Source organism: Haemaphysalis longicornis, unplaced genomic scaffold (genome assembly GCF_048455015.1).
Source record: "Haemaphysalis longicornis isolate Haplotype H1 unplaced genomic scaffold, Haemaphysalis longicornis Haplotype H1 scaffold_589, whole genome shotgun sequence".
In the NCBI taxonomy this organism is placed as follows: Eukaryota; Metazoa; Arthropoda; class Arachnida; order Ixodida; family Ixodidae; genus Haemaphysalis; species Haemaphysalis longicornis.
This window is the reverse complement of record NW_027526402.1, coordinates 60722-76723: the sequence shown is the minus strand read 5'-3', so window position 1 is coordinate 76723 and position 16002 is coordinate 60722. Positions and strand designations below refer to the sequence as shown.

At 48.0% G+C, this 16002-nt stretch overlaps 1 pseudogene; it reads left to right on the top strand.

Moving 5' to 3' along the window:
• The first annotated feature begins 2575 nt into the window (after window positions 1-2575).
• On the top strand, window positions 2576-4356 carry LOC144141001 (uncharacterized; annotated as a pseudogene).
• Window positions 4357-16002: the final 11646 nt, after the last annotated feature.

Below are 16002 nucleotides of genomic sequence, written 5' to 3'. Positions count from 1 at the left end.
CATTCTTACACTCCTCCTTCAATTCACCACCCTTAACGTTTCCTTTGTCGCCTTCGAGGAACGCGCTAGCCAGACAGCGTATCTTATTTTTTTTCGTTGTGCAGCTAATTAAGTGAGCCTTTTATATTAGATTTAGTTTGCCCGTTCTGTGTTTTCTAATACTTTTTTTTATGTTTTTGGTAATTAAGTGACGGCGCTGTATTGGGATTGGGATTTCGTTCTGTGGTTTAGCTTTTTAGTATTTTGATCTTTCGTTTTCATGCCTGCTGACAAACGATGATTGTCAAGCTGGGTAACTTTCGCTTTGTTAGTCTTCATATCAACTATATATGGGAGCGAAAGTCAAGGCTGGACTTAACAGTTGACCCCCCCCCCCCCCCCACACACACACACTCACACAAAAAAGTGTGAAAAATATTTTTAGAAGGAGTAGAAAAGCAAAAAAAGAAACCGGCAGTTGTGATGAAACCGAAAAGCCAATTTCAAACACCATCTGCAAACAAAGAGGCCAACATTTTGCCCTTTTTATAGATATATACACAAGCAGGCAAAAAGCTTCAAAAGATAACGCAAAAAAAAAGAAAGAAAAGAAAACGTAACAGAAAGAAAAAGTCGACCTCCCCCCCTCCACAGAAAAAGTGACGAATATTTTTTGGAAGGAGAAGAAAAAAAAATAAACCTGAAAAGAAACACCTTACCCAGTAAAACACTGAATTCTTTTGGCAGCAAGAAGGGAAATAAGAAGGGGACAGAGGAACATGTGTTAAAATAGAAAAAACCATTTCAACCACCGCCTGTAAACTAACAAAAGCAGAGGACCCCCCGAACTCTGAAGAGGTCAACCTGGCAGTAATTATAAGATTAGAAGCCACTAACTTGCTCTCCCCATTTCTTCGACACCGGCCAAAAATGGAACCGCAAGACGACTTTTCCTAGCACGAGAAGGTCAGTGCTACCACTTTTCCTAGTACGGGATCACCTAGAACGAGATGCCCTCTTTGACCAGTTTCCCTATGACCAGTTTTCCTAGGACGAGTTGGCTGCGATGAGTGGGCCGGTTCCCGCAGGGGGACTGCAGGACGAGAATGTTTCGTGCACGAGGTCCCCAAAAGCCAAGCAATTCTTTTTCTTTTTTTTTTTTTTGTAGCGGGGGGGGGGGGGGGGGGCGGGAGCGCCTTACTGCAAGTTTAGGTGCGCCGTGGCGGCCACAAGAAGGGCCGGTACTGTAAAAGGGGCCATGAGAAAACACTATTCTGAAAAAAAAAAAAAACTCGCCGTGAGGTACAGAAAGATACTACGGTTCTGTTAGAGGGCTTTTATTACGGCGGTCAGACCGCGCCTTCGAGGAAAACTTCATATTGACGTTCTGCTGTGGTCCGGCAGATTACAAGTTTGGGTTCCGCAAAATATGAAGAAAAATGCCGTATTCAGCTAATTTACACCAGATTTTAACCGTTATTGTCTAGTTTTATTCTGGACGTAGTTGCGGTTACGAGGGTGCAACTATTTTTGCCCTACTCAGCCTCAGAGTGTATCGCGTCCCTTGCAGATCCGGCGTTTTTCCAGACGTTTTGTAATTTTTCTGCTTGAAATATCACGTTTTCATTTACAATTTAATATGTCTGAGAGTAATTCTTGTATCCTAACAGCGCCATATTGTTATTTTAGTGTTCGTAAGTTCCACCAAAAAAGTTAGAGCCCTTCAAGAGTCTCGACCACGTGTTAACCACGTTTTGACATTTCTGGCTACAAATTTATTAAAACTGCAATTTCAAAAGAAAAAAAAAGTTAGCGGTTAGGTTCCTTTTTGTACGCTGCTTCTTCTGAGGTGGTTATTTATGCGGTTGGGCGGCTGGTTTGAAGAAAAAATGCGTTTTTACTATTTTAGGGTTAAGTAAAAAGTTAGGTAAATATTGACCGAAACAAATAAAAATTAGGTCGTCGTCGGCAGTAACGCCAAGCGAATCTACTGGATTTGGTTTAAAAAAACACTCTGACGCTAACATGCAAGCTCACGAACTTGAAAAAAAGGGCGAATGGGGAAAAGCCGCCGCCGCAGCCGCTCACCTTTCGCACGTCCGTCTCCGCTGGCTGCCGAACAAGTAGAAACAAGTCGGAGGGCCCCCGCCAGGGGGAGCAACAGCAACGTTGCGAATAGAGTTCCTGTATATAGCTCCCGCAGGGAGCTATATACAGGAACTCTAGTTGCGAGAGCAAAAGGTGCTGTTAGTCTTTCCGTTGGTCCCATTCGCGTCGGGGGTCCAACGTTTGGTCCCTTCATTTTGCACACGGCCCTGATCTTGGCGCGTTTGGTCTTTAGGGGACTAAATCTCCTTCGCGAGGCCTAAATGCTGCAGTTCGTCTCATTTTCTCCCATTTTGGCTAAGAGTGTACGGCCACGACTTCGTGCTCCGTCATCGATAGAAGCACCTGGTCACCGCCTGTACAAGTATCAACACTCGGAGAGCCCGCGTTTCGTCACAACGAAGGTGGGTCACAGTGCTTGCCGGAGCTAGGCCTAACACGGCCTCTGCACCGGCTTTGCCCGCCCGCGACGACCAGGATGGCGACCGCGATGGATGTGGGTTTGCCAACGGAGGAAGACAAGACGTTGACGATGCACGTTGGCAGCCACGGTGGGAGAATGTGTATCGAGGTACAAGGGGAAGACATTACACCCGACGACACGGAGGGATGGGCAGCCTAGGGCAAGCGCGTCAAGCAGATAGCCACCGGCAAAGACTTCGGTGAGTCTCCTGTTGCCACGCGTCGCTCCAGTTCCAGTCGACCCGGAAATCGAGCCAACTTCGGCAAGGGCGTGGCTGGAACGGTTACGAAGGCGGCACGCATGCCGTCGAACATGCCAAAGGAGGACATTAAGATTGTCATGAGGCCACGTGGCGGCCTCAATATTGCCAGGACGGAGGCCTCGATAATCATGTCGGTCGTCATCAGGGCGGCACGCGTAACGAGGGAGGAAGCCAGAGAAGACACCATCTGCACGAACGCAGCATAGAACATCATTGTGGTCAGCACCCCGGACGAACGCCGCGCCGGGCAGTATTCAAGAGTTCGGGCCCTAGTCATCGGGGGCACTGCGTTTGAAGTTAGCGCTTACCGAACTGCGCCTGCGCCGGACGGCACTGTCAAGGGAGTCATCCGAGGCATTGCAGTCGAAGACTCCCCGGCGGAAGTCAACCGCAACATTGTGAACTCATCCAACCCACTTGCGGTGGAGGCGCACAGGATCGGCAACTCGACAGCGGTGATTGTCCTATTTGCAGGGCAGAAGGTCCCCAATTACGTAAAGTACGGCTCCATCCTCGTCAGATGCGGGCTGTATCGGAAACACTTTGAGGTATGCAGGCAGTGTGGCAAGGTTGGACATCGGAGCTACGTGTGCCCGTACCCCAACACGAAAGCCTGCTTCGCCTGCGGAGCTGCAAACCCCAGTGCGGACCACGAGCGCGACTGCAAACCCCTGTGCAAGCTGTGCGGGGCCAACAACCGACCGGAGCCAAGGAGTGTAGCAACAAATACAAGATGCCCTACGTAGTCAAGAAAAGGCAGTGGGAACGCAAGATGGAGACTCTGCTCCAGCAGCAGCAGCAAGAACCTCCAGGCATAGAGAGCTTCCCACCGCTACTCCAGGCGTCGACTGACAGGCAACGCGGACGGTCGCAACACTGCAGCAGCAGCAGCAGGCGAAGATCAAATAGCAAGCGAAGCGCCAGCCACGGCCGACAGGCATCGCAGTCGAGGGAGCGGGTTGCCTGGGCAGACGCTGTCAAGACACCTAGGGCCCCCGCAAAGCAACAGCCTGAGCAGAGTGCTGCGGTAGCTGCACTGCGGGCCGAGAACGAGAAGGTAAAGCAAAAGATAGCCGACCAAGATGCCACCATCAAAGACATTAGCGAGAAGCTGACGCAACTCCTCTCATTACAACAGCAACGCCAACAGCCACCGCAGGTTGCGAATAAATAAGACGAGCCGGTGGAGGGTGAGCCGGAACCTGAGACGGATCCCCGAGCCCACAAGGCGATGGAGCCGACCCCCAAGAGCCGAGCCCTCGAAGGTACCAAGGATCGCAAAATGATTGCACGGATAGACAATCAAGACGACCGCCTCGACAAGCTGGAAGCCTCGGCGAAAATCACCAACGAACGCCTCACAGCACTCGAGCAAACGGGCCAGCAGATGACGGCGACCATGCAGAGCATCCAAGCCATGATCATACAAATGCAAGCGCAACTTCAGATGCTCCTCGGACCTTCCATACCAAGTGCTGAACCCCAGAACACGCCGACAATCCACCAGCCATGGATCGGACAGCCCGCACAGCACCTACCCCAGTGAGAGACCTCCTGGTCTGGCACTGGAACTACAACGGCTATCCGAGCAAGAGGGCAGTGTTACAACAGCATCTACAGCAGGTCGCCCGCGTACCCGACGTCATTATGCTCCAAGAGACCCTCAGTGAGATTACACCGAAGCTCCCTGGCTACCGCGCGCACGCCAGCCCACCGACTGCAAGGGACACTGCCAAAGGAGTGGGACGTGGGGTGTGCACCTTTATCCGCAAAGGAATCACCTTTGTAGAGCACGGCCTGATTGGCAACAGCGCAATAGAGTACTGCGCGGTGGAAATCATCACGGGTAAGCGGCAGAAGGAGAGCGCGTTCATGGTGAATGTGTACAGCAACCCTGCGCATCGGCAACAAAAGTTTCGGGCACTCATTCACAAGGCTACCCGGGTAGCTGGAGAAAGTACGCTGCTGATCTGTGGAGACTTCAATGCTCCGAATCAGGAGTGGGGCTTTCCCGCCTTTCCCACTAGAATCGGTACGTCAGTTTCACGGAACACTACCACAGACCTTACATTCCTCAGGACTGCGGGGAACTCCCGAGGCACTCCGTGGCAAAACACAGGCAGCGACCTTGGCAGCGACCACTTCATCGTGGAAGCCGTCGTACCGCTTGCTGGTCCCGGCAGCGCTACTGCAACACGGAAGCACCGTCTCACTGACTGGGATGCCTTCCGCCGAACTCATTTCTCATGGCGCGTAGTTTCGGTGACAGTGAACGGATTTTCATAATACGTGACTAAGTAGATTGCTGGGACAATAGTCTTTACCTTAAAATACATTCCGAGTAGTCGATGGTAAGTGTTGCAGGGTTCCCTTTAAGGACTCGAGATTATTCTTGCTGACAACCATGGAGCTGTCTGCTTCCCTCCCGCGTCATAGGCTTCTCACTGTCTGCGTAAAACACCAACCCAATCCGCTCGACCACTAAGGTAACCGGAAAGGTCGCATTAGGGCGGTGGACGGACACGTTTCAACCTCCCGCAAGCACAACGCTCATCATCAGTGAGGGCATGAAACCTATCTGCGCTGGACACCCCCCCCCCCCCCCCCTCCCTTTTCTCTCACTCCAAACTCGGGCCTGATAAACCGGCAGCCAGTTATGTGCGCGTGCTTAGAAGTGAAAGGCACCGCCAAAATTGTCACTCTTAAAGAGCTACTGACACCAATTTTCGGCGTTCATATTATTTCACAGATGGCTTCCTTTAGTGAACAGAATACCCTGGCTGAAATATGAGCGGCCTGCGACGCGAAGAACATACTTTATTGGATCTCGTTTATGCTGAGTGCACGCGGAGCGGCACTCAGAAAATGGGCATCAGCGTGACATCATCCCGTGGTAGCCAAAGTGACGCGAACAGCGCTCGTCAAAAACTAGTGACGTCACTTCACGCGCGCGGCCTCGCCAGCGGAGACTGGGCGCTGGCGCATTCACAAACGGGTGCCCGTAGCCAGAGCTACAGGCATAACCGCTGCCCAGAATAGCACTGTTGGCAAAAATGAAGTTCAACACATAGGAAAGGAAGCGATAATACAGCCCGCAATCGCAATAGACGTAGCCATCACGACTTTCATTAAAAGCGCTCATCGAATTTCCGACGCAATGGTAGGCCTTGCTCCTTCAGGCAGCTCAACTTCAGGCAGCCCCTTCAGGCAGCCAAGAGACTTTGCCTGCAGCCAAGGTCTTTTGAGCTTGTATAACAATGTTTAAGCAGCTATGCGATAGTCAGGCTAGGCGGATGGCAAAAAGGATGGATCGGATTTCTTCTTTTTCCGTTCATCTGTGTGGGAGGGTAACAAAATCACAGCGATTGCCACCGTACACCACTAATACAATTGCTGACTTTCTACTTTCGAAAGTGCTGGCGTTGGCGTATACTGTGTTGACATTGTTCTCTAACTTTCACAGAAGTATTTGATCCTGGCTTGTCGTATGTCCTCGCGAAGGTTCAGATCCATGTTTTTCGGTAGGGGGAGGATATTTATGGAAAGTCGCTGGATCGGTGACATATCCATCATGGCGCCCAGCCTTTTTGCTCTGGATGTGTGCCTATATTCAATAGGATAACCGATCCCAATTTTATTTTTCCCGGACACTCCCTTTGTGCTAGGAGAGTGGCCTCTCTGATTTCTTCAAAGGTGTAATAAGGCATAATTTAGAGCCTTGGGAAAATAGGGAGGTTGAGGGCTTCCTTACACGTTGCTCTGATTGTGGTGTTTATTTGGCCTTCTTGAGTGCGGATAGGTTTCTGCTACGGTAGGCTGAACGATGATCGGCTCATGGTCAGTGCCTGAGAGAGTTTCGTAATTTATTCTTTCATTCCCTGCTCCTCCTGTGTACAGGCGTTTTACAGCGTGGGCCGAATGTTAAAATATTTCCTGGCTTTTGGCGATTGTCTCTTCTCCTCTTCTGTGTATGGCCAAGGCGAGGATTCTTACGCGACTGTTTTACGGGATCAATGCTAATCTATTTTTAGGGATTTTTTTTATAATTGCCTGCGTTGCGCCAATCATTGTTTGCTGTAAGGAGCTTGCGATGGTTACAGGACAGCTAAAACTTTGAGGATATTTTAAAATTCGGGTAATACGACACCGTACACTGGGTGTGGTTTCGTATCGGGACACATTTTAGTTGGGCTTCTGGTTGCAATCTAGGCTTTCCTCGATTTTGCGAGCCTGGCGTTAATCTTTTGCCCATGTTCTATCTAGGTGACGCAACATTGCTCCCAGCGACGTTTGCGGTAGTCAGAGAGGTACTTTGGTGGTGGCGTAAGTTGTGGGCATGGCTGGTAACCGTGTGTGTCCAGCATGCGTCTACACAAGACGCCTAGAACAAATTTCAGTGCGCAGGCGCGACGCCTGCTCAAATGGCGTATCCTTTCCTTTCCCTCGTCCGCAGTATCATTGCCCGCCTTTCCACAATCTAATTGCCTCTGCTCGGCATTCCCGATTCCAGCGAGCCCACATATCTGGCTGCCTCAGCTGTACCTTCCTGTTGGCACCGATGACTTATTTGCGCGGACGCTTGATGAGCACGGCTGATACTAGCGCACGACTAGGAGCCACGGCAAAATACAAAAATGAGCCTCTTAAAGGAGCCATGAAGAGAAAATGCAAGTTGGTTTTATTCGAAAGATTTCGTGTTTTATAGTGCCCCCAGCGCTTGTCCGGATACAAACGGTGCTTTATTCACTGAGAAATTAAACAATTTAGGTAAAAATTTTGATTTTCCCGCTCAATCGTGCGTTTTCGTGGTCCCAAATGACATCACAGGAACCGACCGCTCTGCAGCCTAGAATACCTTTATTCACGCATCCGCCGTACAGGGTAGAGACACGTATACGCTGGCGCCGCCATTTTCGGTTGCTCGCTCGGGGCCGAAGCAAGTCATTGTGTCAAAACCGTGCTAAAATTATCGCCGCAACGCGGTTTACTGAAGAATTTGAATCATATTGTCTGTTTCGCGTTGCTAGGTCTCGTGGGAAACGAAAAGAATAACGCGTTGAGCCCGTTGGCCCAATTGCGGCGGCACGGGACCATTCAAAGGTTGTCTCCACATCTTAAAGTCAAATCGTATGCTGTGCTTCCTTATTTACCGAATTTGCAGGCTTGGTCACTTCGATTGGTAATCCCGGAGCGCTGTGGTGAAGACGACCTACGGAGACTTCTTAGACCGCGTTATAGGAGAGGTTCTTATGAAAACGGCGTGCGTCGACCGAGTAGCCAACATTCGCCTCCACAAAATTGAATCTCGCGGCCAAGCCAACTCTTTGGTAAATGCCCTGTCGCTGTCTATCTACTGAAATTATCTTTAAAAAATCAAATATGCCGCTAGGACGACTGTTTTAACACGCCTAGTTTCAGTTACTTGTCATTTTCAGTTTGATGTTTTAGTCCGCAGTGAAGTTGTAAACGTTACAGAACTCCCGTTGTTGTCAATACATGGCCATCTGTGGAGGGAGCATGGTTTCAGAAAGCGGGTGTTAATCTGGTTATACTGAAGCTATCCCGAACCAATTTACATAGCAATTACCCGCTAAGACGAATCTCTTTCCCACTTTCAAAACTTATCTTAGTTACGTAGTTCACCGTTAAGTTGTGAATAGTACAACTAGTATAAAAAAATACACGCGCAATTGATCGAACAAATTGGCGGCCGTCTCGTTTCAAGTCGATTTCGCTGATAATATCTCTTTTCCCACTGCTGTTTTACATATACGAGCGAGTGGTCAACAGGTACGGTGGGCTCTCACGATCACCCGGATGCACGCCTTTGACTGCGCCTGTACGCAAGGCGAAACCTTTCAGCGAAACTGAAACTGAAACCAAGCCTACCGCCTGGCCTGAGGCCGGCATTCCATTTTAAAATGTTTGCTGGCTGAGGTTTTTGTCTTAAAAATCGGATGACCTGAAAAAGTGCCCGCATAAGTTTATTTTAGACGCACATGTCCCGGACTCAGGGTTTGTTTCAGAAAAACTCCAAGGCAAGCTCTACCATTTTCGTTTTCTCATACGTTAATAATTCGTGACAACACAAATTGCAGTGCGATCGACTGCAACTACTACTGCTGCAAGGGGTATATTTGTGGTCACGACTGTCTAATCTACCCATTTAGGCCAACTTGCTTTCAGTTTAGCGTCCCTTTCAGTATAACTGCACTCTATTTCGAGAAATATTCTGGCTGCCCCGCTGCGAATTCACAATGATATAATACCTTCTATTCTGCGTATTCTCCAGCTATAATGGAGAATGGCAGGTTGGTGGCTTGCATAGAGGGTCCTGCGAGTATGTTTGCCTGAAAAGTGCGTCGCAAACGAATACAACCACGAAAACAATCCGTAACACAAATAAATGAGCGTATTTGATGTCACGGTATTGTGTGTATATTCCACCGTTTTGGCCCTTCTACGTATGCCGAGGTATTAGAGCAGTGACGTATCGATGCACGTCAAACGAACATAAGTTAAAGCACAGAACGCTCACAGAAGTGGAACTTCGAAAGCACATTACATAGTAATTTCCTGCCAACAAGAGTAATTACCAGAAGTTTTGTTCTTGAAATTTTCAAACGCTTCCTTTTTCAGGGAAGGTTGAACCCCCTCACAATCACAACAAATGAAAAGATTGGTAAGAAGGCGCTGAGAATCGGACTATGCTCGTTGAACGCCTGCTCCGAGAAAGAAATGGGCTTCCTCGCCAACGGAGGTAAACTGTTTGTTCTTATCAATTTATAAACTGTCAAAATTGCTTTTTACCAAAATTACTTTTTTTCCTCGTTTCTTCTAACTCTAACAACTGGGAAAGTTTATGCTCGAAATCACTCGCCTCAGTTTTCAGCCAGTACGGCGCCAACACAACCGTTGCCGGCTGCAGAACCGACGATCCCAAGGAGCTGTCTCAACTTCAGAAGGCGTCCATGTGAGTATGGCCGGAACAAGGCATGTCACATAAACTACTAGAAGTTGCCTCTTGGTAAACAAATAAGTGCAGCGTGCAGTAGTGTTAAAACGACAACTAAAACAATAGGTCTCCTTGGCATGCACTAATTACCTTTGAAATAATTTATCATTATTATCTTTGCATCTGTGTTTTTCTTGTTCTTAAGTGTTGTCTTCACCTTATACGCTGTTATACTCGGAGTACGTGTTTCCTTGTTCCCTGGGACAAAGTTTTTTTTTCTTCTGTTGTGTCTCGACAGGTTTAAGTGCACAGCACTTTAAGCGCTCGTCTAGTCGTCGAAGCTCGCTCGCTCGACCAAAGAAGAGCCAAAGGGCGTTCCGTCGTAGCCACTGTTGTCGCGGCATAACACAGAGGCTTCGAAAGGCAAGCGGTTTATATAGTCATAAGCGTTCGAAACCCCTGAATGGCATTCGCTAACATCTCCCCGTTGATTACGCCAAAGAAAAGTATAGGTTCTTCGTAAAAATTTTGTGAACCAAGACGGAAACGCACAGGATACAAAAAATTCAATGTACAAGCTTAAGTCCCGAGCAAGGCTAAAAATTTTAAACGCAGGAAAGCTAAAGAAAACACCTTTCTTTCTTACTGCCTTAAAATATTCTTGCCAACTTTTAAAGGTACAGCCTATTCTTTGAATTCTTTGTGGTCGAAAAGGCTTAGGAATGCCGCACAAAATTTTGACATAGGGTGTACATTTCAGGCAAAATATACGTAGTTAACCGGTAGCGCCTGCTTTCATTAAGCTAGAAATGCTCGTTGCGTTGGTTTTTGCGATAATACGCGAAAAAAAGTGGCAGTGCTACGCCCGCACGTGCGGAAGGTAAAGCAAGCACAAACAAAAACAGAACTCACGCTGGCGCAGTTTCAGGCAGGGGGCGCACGAGCACTGCGATTGCGGGAAATTTGACTTTCATTGGATGGTAGCGGTGAGCAAATAACGGCGCTACAGCCCATTATGCTGAATCACTGCTCTGCACTTCCTACAGCTTTCACACTGAGTGGAACGGCTTTAATTGTTGTCATGTTTCATTGTTTGTAACAATACACTGTAACAATACACTTTGTTTACATTCTTGCGCCAGTAAAAAGACCAATCGGCTGTGCCTTCGGACACGTTACTTAACCCTAGAATGATTATCACTATATATTGACTTATTTCTTTCATACTATTTTCCACCATGTGAAGAACGTTCATAAAGCTCCTTGACACACGCTAAAAAATACCAATAGTCGTGATGAAAACACTTCACATCGCTAGGAACAGATCTACAGTGGTCATATCTAGTTCGCATAAACCAGTCTAACGGCAAAGAAATTTTCCCGGGCAATTTCCACCAATGTGAAACCTGGGGAGGGGCGAAGCATATAGTGTATAACTGTATTATTGGCGCCCTGGCGTTTTTTCCAACGGTGATAAAGTCATTTGGGGTAGAGATATTCTGCTTTTCTGTAAAAGTCTCTTGTCTTTAAAGCAAGAAGCTCGCTAGCGCGAGGCGTAAACGAGTGTCCCGGTGTTTTTTTAGTACGCGTTACGAAGAGTTCCAGCGAGAAGCGTGAACGACTGCGGCGAGGTTTTTTGCCTACACGTTACGTTCTAGCGCGAGGCGTAAACGAGTTTACCGTGGTTTTAGTACCGTGACTAGATGAAACAACGATTACGACGACGAGGACAACAGGAGACGCCAAGAGCCCCAGCGCCTAAGGGGTTTCGTCCCTAAAATTAAGCAAAATGAGACCGCTAGGTACACAAAAGCACTACAGGGGCACATAAAATTTATATATAAATTTAGTTCTATTGTGTTCCCAGCGCTCTCATATAGTATGTCCTCACTGTGCATTCCTGTAGGGACGCGCAAAGGGAACATACTTACAGAGAAGCTCAGCAAATGTGCAGTGTGTTGGTCGCTCAATTAGAGACTCATCTAGTGTGTTCGAATCTCGCATAGCGTTGGGGACAAATCATAGTGAAAGAAATGTTCGTACAAAAGCATTTAACGCGGAAGCGATACTTTGCTAGGATGGTGAATTTTTCTCCTAGATGCTGTTAGCAAACGGTGTACAAAATATACAATACAAAGGGTGTACAATACTGTTGAGGATGTTTTACCTCGTGAAAAAATGGCCACAAATTTAGAGAATCGTCTACCCATGCGTAAGCATTCCTACACCGTTTGTCTTCGTTAAGAATTGTTTATAACCAGGTTTGGCCATCGTCAGCTATATACGCTGGGTTATTTCAGTGTTTGGGAATTTTCCTATATTCCCTTTCCCAGTGATATACATTTCCACAATTATAGCGGTGAAGTGCCTTAACTAAGCCAATTGTATGTTTTTGTGCATGTGAAAGGTCTGCTAAAATACGCTTCGCCAGTTGCCTCCATATACACAATTATAACGATTAAGTGTGCTGCTCGGCCAATTATACATATTTGTGCAAATGCATGGCGGTACCAGTTGGTTCGTTTTCACGATCTTTCTATTCGTGCTTCCGTCTCTTTTTTCTTTGGGGAGGGGGCTCTTTCTAACCTTGTCGGTGCCTTTCATTGCCGCAGGGGCGGCGGTGTACAAGATGCACACTTTTAGTTTGGTATTTTATTTTTACATTACTTCTTTCCTTCATTCTTTGTATTTCCCTCTTTAAAATTCCCCATGTCCAATAATTTCCTTATACGTTATTATAATGATGAAGTGCGCTAACTCCTCCACTTATGCCATTCTGTGCAATTGCAGAATACATGGATGGGGCTTGGGGGCTACCAAGCAAAGCATTCTACGCGATAACAATGGCACGTAGTCCACGCTTAAAGTTGTCGCGATGTAAGGATTTCTTCAGATAAGCGTTTATGGAGAAACGTCAGGCACGTTGAAGATGCAGATAATACAAACCGCTGACAGTCGATGATGCCCCGATTAAACATCAACAATCAAGATTAACGTGATCGAAATGTCGCAATATCTATCTGTGCGCGCTCAATTTCCCCCAATCTCGACACTGTCTCTGCGCTGTGCTGGCACTTCATCGTTTTAGCGAGCGCGTAAATTCCCGTAATCTCCTCGAAATTGACCGCCGTTCGTCGCGAGCACGAGCCTCGTCTACTGTCGTATCGTTTCCTCCTCTGTTCTCATCTACTGCCCACGACAGGTTCTCATTCCATTTAATACGTAAAAAAATGGGTGAGCAGGCGTTAATAGCATTCTTTTTCGCTCTTGCCGTTGTCGTCGTGCCGCCTACTAAAACAACATGTCAGCAAATTGACAGCCTCTCACCGTGTACATAAGGCTGCCCTAAATTAGCCACCCTCAAATATAAAACTCAATGCAGGCGGGGAGACGAGCAGCAAACGCTCCAGCCACTGCCCGCTGCTGAGGCTGCCCAAGTCAATGGGTGGTTTTAGTCTGCCTTGTTTACAAACCATGAGCAGCGTGCTGGCGGTACGTGCAGTGATCGACCTTGTAGACTCAGACGAGTACCCAGGAAAGGCGCTGCTCCAGTACTTTCTGGGAACTTCCCGGTCATTATTTTATGCCGCGCACATCGCCGGTCCTTCAGCTGAGCAGCCGCCGCCATTTTACGCGTACGTTATAAAAACATTGCGAAATCTCCAGTCTTCCTTGCCAAGCCTAAGTTTTTGGGAAATTACGGCAAGTGAAGTGTGCGAAAAATTGGCAATAACCCAATTAGACAACCAACAGATAGGAAGGTCACGCGGTGTCCGCTGGCATCAGCTGACTTTGGCGGCACTTCCGGCTGATGTTCGGGATTTTGGATGGCTACGTGGCTGGGAAGTTCTCCCGACGTGTGACCGTCTGGCGAGATTCGGCGTAGTGCGTTCCGCACGGTGTCCACACTGCGGCCACAGTGAAACGTTAGAACATGCCTTGTTTCACTGTCGTGTAGCGGCAACGTTTTGGACTGTATTAAGCCGGATGTTCGGACTCACACTTCGAATGAACACTCGTTCAAAGGATGTGTTGGTGAATTTTCTGATGTGCGCTGGTGCTTTCGTTTTGTGGAGAAATCGTGGTGCTGCATGTCTTCGAGCCCGGCCGCAACGGGCAATGTACCCTCTGCTGTGGCGTGTCCGGTCGATTCTCAATGGTCATTTGGAGCATGAGTTGGCAGCTCTAGGGGAAGAAGCCTTCCTTTTGCGTTGGTCTACGCGCTTTATAGTGGTCAGGAGCAACATCCTGAGCGTTTCCCTAGTGCCGTACTGAGTTCAGTATAGTTTATGAACTCTTTATTTGAACTCTGGTGGACTTTATGTGACTTCATTTGCAGTAGCTTGTTGCCCACGCCAAACATTTTTGCGCAGTGTGTAGACTGACCACGTTACATGAAAACTGATTGGATAATTTTCTGTACTTAGGGCAGCGCTGTTATCACTAGTCGCTGCGCCTTGACATGTGGGTTATAATAAATTCTCTTTACCCCCCGGCCAATCGCCTCGGCCAATCGCTGAGTGTGTTGGTAGAATGTGCGGCTCCTGGATTCAGCCCATCGCTGAATGCAGTGGGTGGAGCTGCCGCCACTGCCTTCGGCCACTCACGCAGTGCAGTGGCTGAAGCAGTGGACTCCGTCCTGGACCGTGTGCAGTGGCACCTCCAAATGAAAACCAAAGTGAGATGGACAGTGTGTTCAATGTTTTCTTCGTGCGAATGCACTATTACCGCACTTGCGCTAATTTCGCCGGGGCATTCGTTAATCCTGACGTGTTTTCTGTCTTATAACTCGGTGGACCTAAAGATGAGGAGGAGGAATATACTTTATTGTTGCAGCATTGGGCGCGGCAGGCGAAGTCGATAGTCCACAATACCGGTTGATCTTGCTGCCATCGTCACTCGATGCACCAGCCGTAGCTGCCCTTCAGGGCGAGAGGTGGTCACTACGGAGAGCCAGTCAAAACAGACAGAAGCACCCAACACCACACAAAACACTCGCGAGGCGGGAATCCGCTTTACTTAAGCAGATTCTAACAAACACGCTACCTACTGTACCTCACACACCGATTCCAGTGACTACCGGGGATACCCAAGTGTCATAACTGCTGGGACTACCCCAGCATCTATCATACGCTCTCGACTTGCACACAGAACCCCCAACTTCCCCTCATACCCGATTTTGCCCCCACTCCATAAGAAAGGTGGCTGGCCGGCTCTAGCGCGGAAGTGAAAAGGGAAGTGCAATGATCGAAAACACAGAGATGGTTCATCGACTATCCGGGAAGCTCTGGAGAAGTGGAACCTGGTGGAAATGAAGTTACTTTCTTCTTCTCCCCAACTGCTTGCACCTGGGCCTGGGGTTGGGTATTGTTTCCATTACCGTGTTCCGTTGACAGGCCCACACCATCTGGTAAAGTGCCGCAGGAACTTCACAGTGGGGGCGGTTTGAGGTGTAAATTGTCGGAAAATGGCGTGTAAGTGGGTGGAATGCGGAAAAGTGTTTGCCTGAACGTGTCTGAGCACCGTCTCGTGCTCTGTCATGAGGGAAAGGTGGCCCGGTGGGTACACCTTGCGGGGGAGTCTACACACAGAACATAAATAAGCCGGAATGGGAGTAAATGGCTTGTGTCATAACTCAGTACCAATTCGGAGTTTTTAAAACTCCTTCCAATGGGAGTTTTGCCTTACTCCCATTATTTCGGCAGTTTTTTCAGTAGCATATGGGAGTTTCATTTTACTGCCACTACAATGGGAGTTTCCAGGGGTGCCATTGGGAGTGTATTGTTTCCTCCAACTGGGAGTTTTCAGGGGGCGCATTGGGAGCAGTGTTGACCTGCATTCGAGGTTTTTTTTTTTGTGTGTTTTTGTGCGCTTCATTTATATGCGCTGCAGTGGAATTTATTAGTGCATTTGGGAGTTCTTAATAAGGGCACAGGCCGCATTTTTATTTTTCGTTGGGGATCACGTAATTTCTAGTCTTTTTCCGCTTCAAACGTTGAATGGCGAAACGTGAAAAGTTTGTTTTCTGCACAGTCAATTTATTGCATAAAAATTACATGAATACGATATACGTGGGAACACGTTAATAAGACAATAAAAACACTGAATCAACAAAACACCTACATCGAGAACACAAGGCATCTTGGTAAGAACTTTATCTACTACAACACTCCTCAACGAAAAAAATTTAAGCCATTTGCAAACAATGAGGTCAGCATGTCGTCGGTGCGCTGTTTG